At 57.7% G+C, this 15,166-nt stretch overlaps 1 protein-coding gene across 2 annotated transcripts in view; it reads left to right on the forward strand.

Annotated features, from left to right (window-relative positions):
* The first annotated feature begins 10,696 nt into the window (after positions 1-10,696).
* Positions 10,697-15,166, forward strand: part of SEMA3F (semaphorin 3F) — a 29,759-nt gene continuing 25,289 nt past the window's right edge. Inside the window, exon 1 of one of the 2 annotated variants that reach the window (XM_060631075.3) lies at positions 10,697-11,249. The gene's annotated coding sequence lies outside the window, so the exon portion shown is untranslated. The remainder of the gene's footprint in view (positions 11,250-15,166) is intronic. The other variant, XM_060631076.3, reaches the window with a different exon arrangement.

Genomic DNA, 15,166 nt, shown 5'->3' on the forward strand with positions numbered 1-15,166 from the left:
TGGAGGAATTGTGGGCTGGATGCTGGGGTCATGGCTGAGGTGGAACAGGCCTGTTTAAGGAGAAGGCAGGTGTGTGGTCCACGAGTTCCAGGCGGCTGCTCTGCCAGCACTGCATTCCCACGGCAACCTGCATTTAGGTCCTCTTCCAGGGAGGACATCGAGGCCATCTTTGTGGTGAAGGCTCCAGTGGGTTCTGGGTGTCTGACGAGCAGGGGCAGCGGCAGGATACGGGGTCAAGGTGCCCCATCCTGAGCAGACCCTTATGCTGGCTGAGAGAGCAAACACCTACCCACTGTCTCCCATGCAGAGCAGTTCAGGTGAGCCCTCGTGCTCCCAGTGATGGCGCCTGGGTCTCTCTGTCATCCACTGGGGAGAGACGATGAGTCATAACAAAGATGACACGAGCAGAGTGTGTCCTACATATTAGATACTGCTCCCAGCAATCTGCTCTTGGTAGCAGCACCCAGGCAGGGTTGAGAGGGTGGTAGGGGGAGGGACTTGCTCTCATGTCCCAGATGGGGAAACTTGGTCTCAGAGAATGGGTGGCTAAATGCACACGGGTAGGTCAGAGCTGCATGCATGCAGCCAGGCTCGGACTCAAGGGGTCCTTGGTGGGGCCAGTGGGCACCTTCCCATGCATGCATGTGTATGCATATATATCGCATCGCAGTCTCGCTGCCCTAATGTTTGAGTAGGTAGGAGGAGGCACGGTGAAATCAGAGCTCAGTGGCCCTGACTGCATCTGCCCACGTTCCCACCTCCACAGAAGCTCTCAGGGCTGCACAGACAGCAAGGCCGGAGCTGCACGGCTTCTGCCACAGCCCAGGCTGCACCCTGGTTTCCACGCTTCTGTGGGACCCAAGCTTGTCTAGATGACAGGACAAGGACTCCTTTCCCTCCTGGAGTCCATCTCCCAGACCTTATGGGGCCTTTCCAAGATGTAGGGTCTGGGTGAGGCCTGGGCCCTGCAGGGACTTGAGCCCCCCCAACAGTGTGCTATTAAGGTCTCCCGAGGTGGCCCCCACCCCTCAGTCCCAGGCCTATAAGCCTAGGCTACGAGCCTTGGAGACACTTTTGTTGAAATTTCAGGTCACACCGGAGTAGAGAACTAGCAGTAGGGGATGGGAATTTGGTGGCTTCCTTACCCAGTGAGCAGGAACTCAGTGGCAATCTGGCCCATTTGGCCATCTTCTCAGAACTAGCCCTGCACCTTTAGGCCAGTGAAGACTCCACCAGACCCTCTGGAGTTCATGTCCCAGAACAAGGATGAGATGTGTAGAGATGTCAGCCTCTGTGGCCTAGTAGTTGGCACAGGCTTGGGCACACATGATGTCTGCAGAATGAATGAATGAATGAATGAATAACATTTGACTGAGACACAAGCAGAGTGAGAGGCTCTCTCCTAGAAGCTCAGAAGACAGACTAGCTGGGCAAACAGGGGAGGCTTCTTTGGGGAGACAGAATTTGAACCAGTCCAGAAGGACTAGGAGAGCCTCCTCAGGGAGACAGAAAAGACATTCCTCGTGGGAATATAGCCTGGACAAGGGCTCGGGAGCAACATGGTACTATGTGTGATGAGCTGATGACCCTCCAGGAACCCTGCAGTGACCTGAGGAACAGTATGGCTCGTGGGGACCTGGCTTCCAGGCACCAAGAAGGAGACACCTCTAACCAACAGGCAAACTGGGCCCTGCTGGTTCTGCCTCAGACTTTCCGTGGGACCCTTTCAGGGCCCTCATTCTCTCCCATTTGTCAAGTGATGCCTTTGCCTGAGATCTGGCCTAGTAGAGGGTGAGGGGTTCCTGACATGGGAAGGTATAAAGACACCATCCTGGAGCCCTGTGGGGAGAATATAAGGGTACAGATGTGTTCTCTAGAACCCAAGACCTACAGGATGGGAGGCAGTGCCCTTGGTTAACAAATGACAGAGGGAGTAGGCACTGGTACTTCCCAGGAGAGCTGGGAGCCCCCACAACAAACCCCATCATGAGAAAACACTGGGTCCAGGGGAGCAGATGAGGAGGGAATGGTACTCAGGAGCATTCAGCAATCAGAATTTCTTATTTATTTATTTATTTATTTATTTATTTTTAAGTAAACTATATCCCCAATGTGGGGCTCAAACTCATGACCCAGAGTTGCATGCTCTACCAACCGAGCCAGCCAGGCACCCCAGCAATCAGAATTTCTCCCAAATCTCGTTGGGGGACTCTCGTGCCTTGTGCCCCCACCAGCTCAGCCCTTATCTCCTCCTCCGGGCCCCTTCCCCAACTGAAGATCCCAGGACGATGGGGACCTAGCCTGGACCACCTTGTGTCCACAAGGCTGCAGAACTTGACATCTGAGTAAGCCAAGAATCCAGGACTGGGTCCCCTCTCTGGGTGACTAAAATAGCGGGAAGAAACACTGGTGTTGGGCGCCTGGGTGGCTTAGTTGGTTAAGCGACTCTTGATTTCCGCTCAGGTAATGATCTCACAGTTCATGGGATTGAGCCCTGTGTTGGGCTCTGGGCTGACAGTGTGGATCCTGCTTGGGATTATCTCTCTCCCCCTCTCTCTGCTCCTCCCCTACTCACGTGCACACTCTTGTACTCTCTTTCTCTCTCTCAAAATGAATAAATAAACTTAAAAAGGAAAAAGAAACACCAGTGTTATCCAGAGAATGGGCCCCAGCCAACCTTGCTTGACCCAGCCCGGGGAATAGGGCCCCTCATAGCCTAGCCTGGGCCCAACCAGACTCCTGACTGGAACACAGGGGCTTCCTGAGGCTCTGCGTTGACCCAGGGTTTTGGGTTGTTGCCTCAGATCCCATCTTTGGGCCACCCCAAGCGACAAGACCCCTCTCAGGCTGGGGTACAGATGTTCTTGGCTGGGAGAGACCAATTTTGGGGGGTACTCAAGTGTTGTGGCAGCTGCAGAGAGGGTAGAGGGATACCTGAGATGGCCCTCAGTTCAGGGAGGGAAGTGAAGACGGACGGTCTGTGGAACTTGGCCTTCAGGGGAATCAGATGCAGGCTAGGTCTGGGAGCTGTAGATCAGCCCTCCCCACGTGCCTGGCTCTGCCCCCAGAATAAGTGCCTTGAGGCAGAAGGAGCTAGCAGAAAAGACTTGGAGTTTCCTTTTGGCTCCAGCCACCCAGCTCTCTAGGTGCCTCCTCTCCCCTATAGGCAGGAGTTGGATGCACAGAGGGAAGAGTGAGAAGGCGGCCTGTGGCTGAGGGTGGTGTGGGAAAACCACAGTGAGGAGTTGGTGGAAGAAGTTGGGGTACCTTAGGCTAGAAGACAGGAATGGGGGCACTTCAGGAGAGGACAAGGGCCTGGGCATGCTGTGGGCCTCAGTTTCCTCTCAGGGATTGCAAGGTACCCAGAAATCGGTAGGGAGGGGGAGGACAATTGCCTCCTTTTGGGAAGGCGGTGTCCCTCTGTGCTCCTGACCAACATCCTCAGGAGTCAGAGCCTGTCCGGGGGCTAGGCTGACTGGAGATATGGCTTAAGCCCCAGAGACGCTTCTCTCTGAGCCCTGGGGCCATGACTGAAGTAGAGGGGGCACACAATAGGTCCTCAGATAGGCTGTGGACACAAGAATGCATCAGGAGGCAAGAACAAGGTCCCTGAAGCTAGTCTGGAGGAGCTAGAGACAGGCAGGGCAGAGGGTGGAGTGTGGATTTCTGATCTCTCCCCGCACAGGCCCTGCTCCCTCCCTTCCTCCATATATCACCCCCTTTACCTCTCCAACTAGGCTGGTGCCTGCTCCTTCCTTCTGGCAGCAAACAGGAGCTTTGCAGAAACTTGTCCTCGAGTTAAAGCTTCAACCACCGTCTCAGGAGAGGGGTGCAGGGAGGCTGGCCAGCCGGGCCACACGTGGAGAGTATACAGGCAGGGAAGGAGGCCTCTCTCCCCACCTCAAAATCCCAGGTCATACCCTATGGATGAGCTCCAAGGGAAAGATGAGGGAACTCTGGCTGAGTTTGAGGACAGCCAGCAGCACTCCCAGTGATCCAGCCAGGCTCCTGCCCTCCCTCCAAGATGCCCTCAGCTTGCTTTTTTTTGGCTTCCCAGGAGCCAAAGGAATCCTTTAAAATTTTAAATCCTTTAAAATGCCATGTCTCATAACCCTCAGGCCAGTCCTACTCTTTCCTCAATCTGAGATTGCACCTCAACATTCAAGGGGGCGCTAGTCTGGAATCCCCAGACAAGCTTGCCCCCGCCCTCTGCTCCTCAAAGTCTCGGTATTCTCTTCTATTAAATGCGTACACAATGATGTTCTGGCCAAGGTGAGTCAGGGGCCTGATCCTTCCTAAGACTCCGCGGGTAGCACAGGTGGAGCCCCCAGTTTTTAGGTGCAGGTCCAGAGGTCAGGTATAGCCAAGGTGTCCACTCTGTCTAATTATGTTTGGAAATCAAACCCTCACAGGACAGGAAAGCACCCTATCCTGGGGTAGGGAGCATGAGCTCAGCTTTGTCACCCTGCCAACCACACACAGAGAGCAGAGAAGCTCATCGTTGTGGATGGAGTACTTAGCAAGCACTGGGCTGGCCAGGGAAGACCAGGCTCCCCTCCACTTACATTAGCCCTGCTGCCTGACCCTCCTCCAAGGCACAGAGGCCATGTGCTGTGAAAGGGAAATAGTCCACAAGTAGTAAACTTCTTGGCCAATCCCAACGCCTTGCCGTGCAGAACAGTGCTGGTCAAGGTCCTCCATTTCCTGGTGTTCTGTCCTTAGATCTCTGGTCTGAGGGTCCGGACAGTGACCTCACATCGCAGCCCTTCCTCAGGGAAAACTTGGAGCCAGGCTTAGGGAAGAAGGCCAGGATGGCAGGGTGCCCAGTGTCTGCCCACCAACCCCTCCCCCTTTGAGGGGGGGGCTGCCTTCATCTGGGCCCCACTTCCCTGCAGAGAATGAGGGACTAGGGGAGGCCACACGATGACTGTCACGGAAGGGACATTCCCCAGTCATTTGGAACTAAGTAAGTCCAGATCCCAGCTTGCGGGCCTTGCTGCAGGACCCTCCTTGGGCCTCCCTCCCCCAGGACTGTGGCCACACAGACACATGGATGGGGTGTGTGCAGCAGATGTGAGCCTGAGAGGCAGCCAGAAACCCCACGGATCACAGCCCATCACCATCATCTTTGTCGGGGGCTGCCCGGGTCCCCCCTAGCTCTGAGGCATAGCTCTGCCTAAGGGGCTATACCTGACCCTCTGGAGTCTCACAGCTGGAGCCTCACTGACTTTTAAGTCAAGGCAGAGTCTACCCTGAGTCCCTGCTGCTGCAGCTTGAGATACTCTCTTCCCAGCTCAGCTCTTCAGTAAAGGAGGAAACAGCAAATGGGCACCCATCCCTGCCCCATCCTCAGCTCCAGGTGAGTGTGAGAAGACGGCCCCAGATGAGGGTAAAAAGCAGCTCCCAGTCTCTGATCAGAGGGCCCTGGGCTCAGCTCTTTCCCATTCAGGGGTGGTGGCGGTCAGCTATTACCTGAGCAGAGACCTGAAGGAGGTAAGCCATGAAAGTCTGTTGGCAGGGCACCCAGGCATAGGGAAAAGTCACTGTTGGAGCCCTGAGTCTGGAGTGGTGTAAGAGGAGGCATGAAGAGACTGTGGCCAAGAGCAGGGGAACAGGAGTCAGAAGTCGGGAAGGGGCTGAGGGGGCTGGCCACTGTAAGGACGTGGCTTTGACTCGCGACAAAGTAGGAGCCTTTGAGAGCTTTAGGCAAAAGAGAGACCTGACCCGGCTTCCATTTTAACAGGGTCTCTGTGGATCCTGGTTGACTAGATTGTAGGAGTCAAGAGCAGAAGATAGGAGCCCAGGAAGGAGACACGTGTACTTGTCAGGAAAGGGACAAGTTTGGCCATGGAGGTGGTGGCTGCATAGGCAATGGCTGCAGAGCTGGTGACCAGGGAGAAGGTGGGCAGTGTTCATCTGATATTTTAAGATGATGTTGCAAGTATTTGCTGATGGTTTGAATGTGGATGTGACAGGGAGTCCAGGCTGGTTCTATGGCTTCTTGGCCTGTGTAGCTGGAAAGATGGAGCTGCCCCAAATGAGTTGGGCAAAGCCAAGGAGTGGTTGGTGGGTGCTCACAGGTGGACTTCAGATCCAAGGTCTTTTCCACACAGACCCTATCTCTTAAGCCAGGCTCCACTCCCCCCACCCCCACCCAGTGGCTGGGGCTACCCGACAGTTACTGACTCAGCATTCAGCACTCTCAGTAAAGGTCTCTGCTATGAGGGCAGAGGAAACACTGAATTCCCAACGCAATTCTTAGAGAGGAGGCCTCTCTGGAGCCAGATAAGGATTGAGCTCTAGGCCCAAGACCTGGACTCTCCGGCAGGGGCTGGGCAGGCCCGAGTGGGTGAGGGATGACTGTCTGGCTTCTGTCTAAACAGGATATGCTCAGGCTGACCGATGGTCATGGGTCACTTGGCAGCCAGCCGAGCCTGGGCCCACCCAACCCCCACCTCCCTCACCACACACACACACACACACACACACACACACACACACACAAATACATACACTGGATGAAGGTAGTAAAGTAACATGTGGGGATCTTGGAGCCCTGTGTCCCCCTCTCTTGTTCACTCTGAACTCAGAGAGACCTGGGTCCCAGGCAGCATCTCCTAGGGGCTGACTGGGGATGCAGGACCCACAGAGGCCCAAGGAAATTCCTGACTCAGCCATGGGGATTGACTTCCTGGGAGGCCTGAAGGCTCTAGAAGGAAATAAGAAAGCAATGCCAGGTATAGGGGAACAGCATGTGCAAAGACCTAGAGATGTGATAGTGTAGAGCTTCTACCTGCAGGGCAGGGGAGGATGAGGCAGCCTCCAGAAAGTAAGCTGGCACCTTGTGCAGAAGGGGACAGTGTTTGAGGGTGAAGGAGGTGGCCAAGGGCTCTGGTCTAGAGGAAACTCAGTAGACAGTGGTGCTGAAATCTGGGAAGAACATTCCTGGTAGAGGGGACAGCAGCAGAAAAAGCCTAGAGGAGGGTTTGGGAAGCAGCCAGGGAGGTGGGTTGTTCCAGGTTTTGATGGGCTCGGAGCCAGCCCCTGAGACCGGCTGGGCAGGAGGAGGCTGAGCTGAACCCCATCCTGAGCCTGGGCTGCAGGGACTCCTCACTGCCCCCCTCCCAGTGCTGCCTAAGCAACGCCCTGCACCCCCCTCCTGGGGGCCCCCTTTCCAACACTCCCTGTCTCTGAGATCCAGTTCCGGGAGGCGGTGAGGGCTGGGCCAGAGATCAGGCTGCGCCTGGGGCAGGAGAGATGAGAAAACCAGAAAGTGGGGAAACCTGAGCCAGCAACGCTGGGGCTGGGCGGGCCAGGGCTTGCTCAGCCTGCTAGGCCCGGGAAACAGGTTCCCCCGAGACTGGGCCAGAGGAGGGGGCGCTGGGTTAGTTGCCACCTTCATCCAGGGGGCATGGTGGGTCCCTGAGGCCCAGGCCTCTCACATCTCCCCTTCCGGATGCTGAGGCTGGAAGGGCAGAAAATCTCTCAAGGTTACCCAGTATAGCAGGCTTCTCTCACCCCACTTGAGGTAGATTGGACAAAGGCAGACAGGATAGGCAGATAGAGGATGGACAGGCAGCAGGAGGCCCAGGGCTGCCTTTCAGTCCCCCACAGCACAGTCTGGAAGAGCCAGAAGGAAAAGAAACAGGCATGAGTGCGAGCAGAAACAAAGGCTGGGCCAGGTTGAAAAGCTGGGAGTGTTTGGGGGAAAAACTCCAAAGTGCTCCTGCCTGCTGCCAGCACCATCACCCAGGGTGGGGACTGGGACAAAGGGGGCCAGTTCCTTCCCAGTTGTAACCCCTGTTGGTGGGCTCTGTAGCATCTCAGAAGCCCTGGGAGACTGAGCCATGAGCCCAAGGCTACACATTCAGGATGTCACCCCAAGGGTCTATCTTGTAGGTACTCAGAGCCCATTTGAAAGGGAGAGGGGGCTACTCCAGGAGGGGGACCCTAGAGGGGTCTCTATGTCTCTATGTCTGCCCTTACCTCGTGTATCCAGACTGGAACCAGGATGGGCCATGGGGGAGCTGGAGAAGAAGCATACCTGAGATCTGAGTGTCCCACAGAAGAGGGAGGGAGGCCCAGCAGGGGGAAGTCAGCCTGGCCTGGCTGTCTCACTTCAGGTGACCCCACAGGGCATCCAAGGTGGCTCTCAGGTAGAGCTAGAAGCTGAGTAGCTTTTGGAGAGGAAGACAGAAGGACTCTGGGTGGCAGGGAAAGTGTTTGGTGGGGGCAGCTAGTCTAGAGGAGCTAGGTGGTAGGACCAGGAGTTGGCTCCCGGCCTCTTGGCTCTTGGCTCATGTTCGCTCTTGGATCTGGTGTTGCAGGGATTTGCTCTCTTATTCATTCAGTAAAGATTTATTAAGCTCCGTTAGTGTTGCGCCAGGCTCCAGCACTTATTGCCAGCCCCCGAGCGCCTGTCTGGGTTGCAGGCCCTTGGCTCCATGTGGGCCCCGTGGCCTGGTCCTTCCGTCTTGGAGCCTTCCAATAACTCCTGAAAAGGCCACCTTTTTCTGACACCACAGCATAGTGGTTACACACCTTATCCTGCTTCTCCCAGGGTCCTCTTCCTCATCTCTACAATGGGGACGGACTGATGGTAGAACCTGCTTCTCAGAGGGATTGTGAAGTGCCTGGGGGTAAATAATCATAAACTCTGCTGGCAGCGTGCAGGGCCTCCCAATGTGGCATCTGGGGCTGGGCTCAAGGCGTCTTTAGACCCCTAAATTGAAGGTAAATTGTAGGAGGGTCTACTGTATTCCTTCCAATAATGCATATTTTATATGTATAATAATATATATCATGATACAAGATGGCCAACCCAGCATGGAACCAGGCAGGGGTGCTGTGTGGATTCACTGCTGCAATGATTGCTTTTATTTATATCTATTACTCAGCCTTCTCAGATTGTTAGGAGAGAACTGGCATTCCATTGTGTGAGGTGGGCTCAGCTATAGGTCTCTTCCCTCTCCCTGTGTGCCCCACCCCCACCCCCTCAGAAGGACTCCATGTACTATGTCCATTCTGTGGGTCTAAGTGGAGCTCCATGGACAAGTCGATTGAGTTTCTTTTCTTCCCAACCCAGCACCCTGGAATCTTTGGCAAGTCCTAACAGTTCTGCTTTAGTGACCATGATGATGAGGATGCTGGGGGTGGTGACAGCGATGGCCAGGCTATGAGAACACCAGGGAAGCTGGGCATGGGGGTGGGGGAGTGTGTAAGGGATGGTGTTGGAAACCACAGTGATGGTGGTGCAGAGTGGTGGTGGCCTTGGGATGACCCTGGTACGAGGAGTAGGGGTGAGGAGGGACAATTATCACAGTATTTTAAATGAGACGTAACAGACAGTAGGGGTGCAGACACTGTCACTGCAGCCACCATAACTCCAGGCTGGTGTTTCCTTGCTTCAAATGGTCTCTGCCTGAAATATGTGAGCCAGCACTCCAAATTGGGGACAGAAGACCCTCACTTGGGTTCTTACCATCCCACTCCACTCTACATTCACAGTCAACCAGTCAGTAGATCAGAGAGAGAGATGCCTTCTCCAAGGGGTCTTATTAGCCAGGAAGAGAAGGGGGGAGGAGGAAGAGGGAGAAGGGGAGGAAGAAGAAGGAGGGGAAGAGAAAAGAGGAAGAAAAGAAGGAAAAATAGGGGAAAGGGAAGAGGGTGAAGAGGAGGGGAAGGCAGAGCAAGAGACAGGAAAGAGGGGAAGGGAAAGGAGGGGGGGCAAGAGAAAGGACAGGAGAGGGAAGAGGGAGAAAAGGAGAGAGAAGAGGAAGAGGAGGGAATAGAAGAGGGAGAAGGGAAAGAAGGGAGGAGAGGACAAAGAGGGCCCATGCCCCTTGGGACCTCAGCAAAGTGCATGGGGTAGGGCTCAGACTGTGGTCCTGGCTGGTGAGGCCATGGCCTTGGGGGTTGGGTTGGGTGTCTGGTCCCTTCCTGGGATCAGGGTAGGCCTCTGGCTCAGTTGCTGGGTCCTGGGGTCATCACGAGGCCATTTGAAAGCAAATGTCCCTTTTAGGAGAGGAGGCCCACCCAGCCTATCTGGCTTCTCTAGGAGTATGGAACTATAAGGGATGGATGCATCGGGCTGCTGGCTTGAAATAGGGCTGGACGTTGGGGAATCACAGGGAGCCCTTGAGTGAGTGGACAGAGCCGTGAGGCTGGGTTGCTGACCTGGCCTGGGCTGGAGGCAGCGAGCAGGTCCAGCGATGCCAGTCGTCCCAGGGGCTGCACCGCCACCTGCTGAGCGGCTGGGGCAGTCCTGGGTCCTAAGCTGCGGGACTCACGCGCGGGGCCAGGCGCGGCCCGCAGCAAGTGGGAAGGAGTGACACGGCAGGGGGTGAGCAGGTGAGCGCAGGCTCCTTGCTCCCCGGCGCGCCCGCCCTTCCCGCCAGGGAGTTGAGTGCCCGAGTAAACACCAGACGCGGTGTGCACGGTGTATCCACGGAGAGACAAAGCCAGGGCGGGGCGGGGGCGCCGCCCGCGAAGCCAGGGCGGGGGCGCGGGGTGCAGATTAGTCTCCCCTGGCGCGGGCTGCCCCACAGCCCGGGAGCCCCGGGCCCAGCCCGCGGACAGGTGGAGCGGGGGCGGGGCGGCGGCCGGGCGGGTCCCGCCCCGGGGGTGGGGCCGGGCGGGGCGGGCGGGGCGGGGCCGCGCTATGCAAATGTCGCCCACGGGCGGCCAATTGCCTGCGCTCCCCGCGCGGCTCCGAGCGCCCCGTCCCGCCGGCGGCCGCGAGACCAGAGCGAGCGAGGGAGCGAACGGCCGCGGTCCGGCGAGCCCCGAGTGCAGCACAGGGCCAGGGCGCGTCGCGAGGAGCGGCGCAGCCCAGCGCGGCCGCCCGGCCCCAGTTCAGCAAGCAGGCGAGCACCACCGGGCCGAACCAAGCGCAGCTCCCCTAAGCCGAGCGCGCGCCGTCGCCCGCGCCCCGCGCCGGGGAATGCGCCCTCGGCGCGCCGGCCAGGGGGCGCCCGTAGCCCACCCGGGGGGAGGCGGCCCCGAGCGCCCCTGAGCCTTCCCATGGCCCGGGCTGGGGCCCGGGGCCTCGGCTGCTGACGCGCCCGAAGCCCACAGAACCCGTTAAAACCCGGGCCGCGGCGTCGACCCCGGCTCAGGCACAGCGGCGAGAGGGCGCGGGCAGGGCCATGGCCCCGGGGGGCCGCTAGCGCCGGCCGGCCCAACCGGGAGCGGCTCTGCCGCCGCCGCCCCCGCCGCCCGGGAGCCCAGGCCCCGCCGCCGCGGAGGAGGTGAGTGCGGCGGGAACCGGGAGGGAGCGGGCAGGGTGTCGGGCCACCCCGCGATCCCTCTGGGACCTGGGGCATTGTAACTCTGCGGAAGTGTCCGGGGCGCGGGGATCGGAGAGGCTGCGGGCTTCCCGAGGATGCAGGGGAGATAGGACTGGAGTGGGCGCCGTACCTGTCCGGGCTGCCTGTTCCCTCATCATCGGTGGGACATAGAGATGTATGGTTGGTGTGTCCTGCGGGGTCACCAGTGTGCAAAGCAACTTTTTAATCATAAGATTCTGAGTGGGTGGGTGCTCCCAAGCACCCCCCACGTTCCTGGAGCAGATACCCCTTCTCCTGGGTCAGCTCTTTCCCACTAACGCCTCAGGCAGCGTTCTTCCCCTTAGGTGCGCCTGTTCTGCCTCAGTGTCCTGATCCAGATCATCTGCTGTAAGGGAAGCGCTGTACTGGCAGATCCCACGTGGAGGGTCCCCCAGATCAGCAAGGCAGGAAGACCTCCAGCCCTGAAGCTTTTCTCCGAACCCTGTGCTAGCCCCTTGACCCCCAGCTGCCAGCTTGGGTTTGCTTTTCCAGCAGGGAATCTTGCTTGAATTAGGGACCTGGTTGTGGGCTGTAGGTGAGGTAGGAGAGCCTGTTAAGCCCTCCCATTTGGGCAGGCTGGGGCCCCAGTGGTGAAATGGGCAGGGGACACTAGGAGCTTGGTGGGCTCACCTAGAGCAAGTGGGACCAGAGAGTGTCGAGGTAGCCCAGGAGTGAGGCAGGGCTGGCAGGATGGGTCAGCTGGAGCTGAGGCTGAGGGGCTGGCTGCTTAAATAACTTACAATTCTTGAGATAACTGTGTTGAGAACACCAGCCCATGAACACCTGGGGGAGGGGGATTACCTGAAGGCACTGGTGTGTCCACCCTGGAGCTGGGCCAGGTTGTGGGTTACAGTTCTCCTGAATTCACCCAGGTTCCCAGAAGCCCCTGTCCTAGTTGCAGAGACCGGGGAAACTGTATTCAGGGGTTGGGAGGCTCATCCCAGCCCAGGGAGTCGGATAGAGCTGGGGCCTTTTCTGAGGCTGCACAGGAAGTGTGCCTAAACCCATAGGGTAAGGTGTGCTGGAAGGCAAGGGCACCAGGCAAGCCTACCCCTGCTGCTGCCCCTCAGTTCTGAAGGAGCCAAGCCCGGAAGTGCTAGGGTTGGGGGAGAGAAGGCCAGCAGCCTAGCCTCAGTGCCCCCCATGCTCTGTCAGGCATACCTTGAGGGGGAGGATGAAACTGAGCCCAGGTGACCTTGACTGGGAAACCCCTGACCATGAAAGGGGGGTTTCAATCCCAGCTGTGGTGGTGTAGCTCTGCTTCCTGGTCCATGGGTGTTGGGGGAGGGGGAAGCCAAGGAGCCAGAAAGGATCTGTGGCCTGCTTGGGGGTAGAGGGGATATCTTAGGGCTGGGGTGCTGTTAATAATTCCATCCCGTGTTCCCCCGCAGCCCCTGCTCCTGCCTCCCTTCCATCCAGGCAGTTCTCAGCTCTGAGGAGCTAACCTCCCTTCTCTGAGGCAAGCTGCTCACCGCCCCCCACCCCCCACCTCACTCTAAGCCTGAGAGGTCTGGATCAGGCCAGACGGTGCGACCACCTAGCCCCCTGCGCTACCCCCAGGTGCCTCCAGACCCCCTTGTCTGGCCGCCCCTTCTCTGCACCCCTTGCCAGCCCCAGCTCCTCGGTTCTTTGTTCGAACGTCTCTCCTCCGTCCCTCCCTCTCTCCTCCCTCTCTCCTCCTCCCTCCCGCCTGCCTCCCTCCCTTGCTCCCTCCCGCCAGGCTTCTTTCCTTCTTTCTCGGCTCTCCTCCTGGTGGGCTCCCAGGTGGCGGTGGCTGTTCCTTCTCTGTCCACCCACCTGGTTCGCCTGACTGGGGGCTTCTCTGAGGCCGAGGCTAAGTGGAATACATCTAGGGGCTGGCAGAGGGGAAGCAGCTGTGGAAGTGCCCTCCCCTTCCTTCTCTCTGTCCCTGTCTTCCTCTTCTTCCTTCCCTCTTCTCTTCTTTTCCATCCCTCATGCGGCCAAAGAGGGAGCCTGGACTTGGGTCTGAAGCCCCAGCAGACTTGATCACCCCCCATTCACTCCTTTAAAGGGCCAGGGCATTGTGAGAGGTCCCTGTAAGGGCCCAGTGGGGCAAACCCCTCCACCTTCCTGGATACCTTGGGGGCTCTAATGCTGTCCTTGGTGACCCTGCGCTTGTTACCACCACAACGGATGCAGAAGAAATGAGGTTATTGGGGTGGGGGGGGGATGTGAGTTAACCTGAGCCCCCTGATACATAGGATCAAAGGTTTCTGAGGGACCCAGACTGTATCTTGCCCTCCCCAAGCCAGGACAGTGTTCCCCAGCTTCCTTGAGCCCCACCCCACTAGCAGGTCAAGTTCTTGAGCAAACACATGCTTGTGAGGACGTGTGTGGGCATGCAAGTGTGGACGTGTGTATATCCACAACTGTTAGTGGGGGCCTCCCAGGTGTATCGGAGGGTGATGGTGGCTCTACAGCCCTTTCTCCTACCTGCCCCCTCTCACCAGAGCCTGCTATTCAGTCAGCACCAGCTTTGTGCCCCAACAGACTGGGGGAGGGGCTGGTTCTGTTCTTCCCTCCTCCAGCCAGTCTCCCCAGGAGGGAGCTTCTGTGATGGGTGGGGGATCTTGAAGCAACTTGAGAGGTGTGTCAGGCACTCTGGAGAGGGTGTTCCCACAGAGGGCACCACCTGGGGAATGGGCCAGGAGGCCTGAAGCTGCACTTCCTGTCTGAAGAACCACCAGTGGTTTGCCCTGGTAGGAGAGGCAAGGGCTCCGGGGCTCCAGGGGAGGTGGGTCTAGGGAGGCCTCAGGGTCTGTTGCGTGGAGCCTGACAGATGTGGATCCTGGGCCTTGCCTCAGCATATGGCAGCCAGTGCAGGGGATTAACAGGCCACAATACCTGTCACCCTACTCCAGGGTCCTAGAAATGGGCCTAGGGTCTTGCCTCCCATGGGAAAAGAGAATAGACAGAGCAGACCTGGAGGATGGGGCTCACACTGTCATTCTTGGTGCCCCCACCCCCAGTGTATCTGGGTAGGGGGGGGGTGGGAATTGGCGCTGGGTTTTGCCGGGAGGGAGCAATATGTTCTGACAACTGGTGCTGGGCTGCGTTTACCCAACAGCCAGCCTGCCTGGGGAGACAATATTTGAAAAACATAGTATCAAAACTTGGACCTGCTGGGATATGGGGGTTCTGAGGACACCGAGGTTGGCTCAGACCCCGCCCCAGGCCTGTTGGCCATCCCAGCTCCACTTTCTTTGCTCTCTAGAGGCAGAGCTGGAACTCACCTGGCAGCAAGTCCTTCTGTACATCTTACCTGGATCCCTCCTGCTGTGATTTCAGATTTTGCCTCCCCTTTTCTAGCTGCTGTCTCTCCCACTTTGGGCTGTCTGTGTGTGTCTCACTTATCCTCCACTCTCTCCCATGCCTCTACCCCAGTAATCAGGTTCAATTTCCCTGTACTGGGAGGATAGGTTTGGCTGGAGCAGGCAGGACTGGATCCATCTCTTCCTCCAATCCTTGAGGTGGGCGAGGGAAGGAGCAGCCCATTTGGTTGGGGGTGGGCACAAAAGAGAGAGCCTGCTGGGAACTGGAGGGGACTGTAAGATTGCCTGCTTCAGCAGGACCCTGTGAATGGAATTCAGGATGCTGGGGCGGGGGGCATTGTTTGAGTCTCCAGTGGCCCCTGTTAGCTCTGGTGACCCCAGGCTGCACCTGGTTGTTTGGTCTTCAGGCCCATTGGCTACACCTTCCCAGACAAAGGCAGGTACAAAAAAGTATATCAAGTTTGCACACTGGGGCTTTCATGGTCCCAGGCTGAGGGTGTGAGCAAGGAGAGTTGGTAGGGGAGGACGCCCCTATCTGCCTTATAC

This window comes from Panthera onca, chromosome A2 (assembly GCF_046562875.1).
Source record: "Panthera onca isolate mPanOnc1 chromosome A2, mPanOnc1 haplotype 2, whole genome shotgun sequence".
Lineage (NCBI taxonomy): Eukaryota > Metazoa > Chordata > Mammalia > Carnivora > Felidae > Panthera > Panthera onca.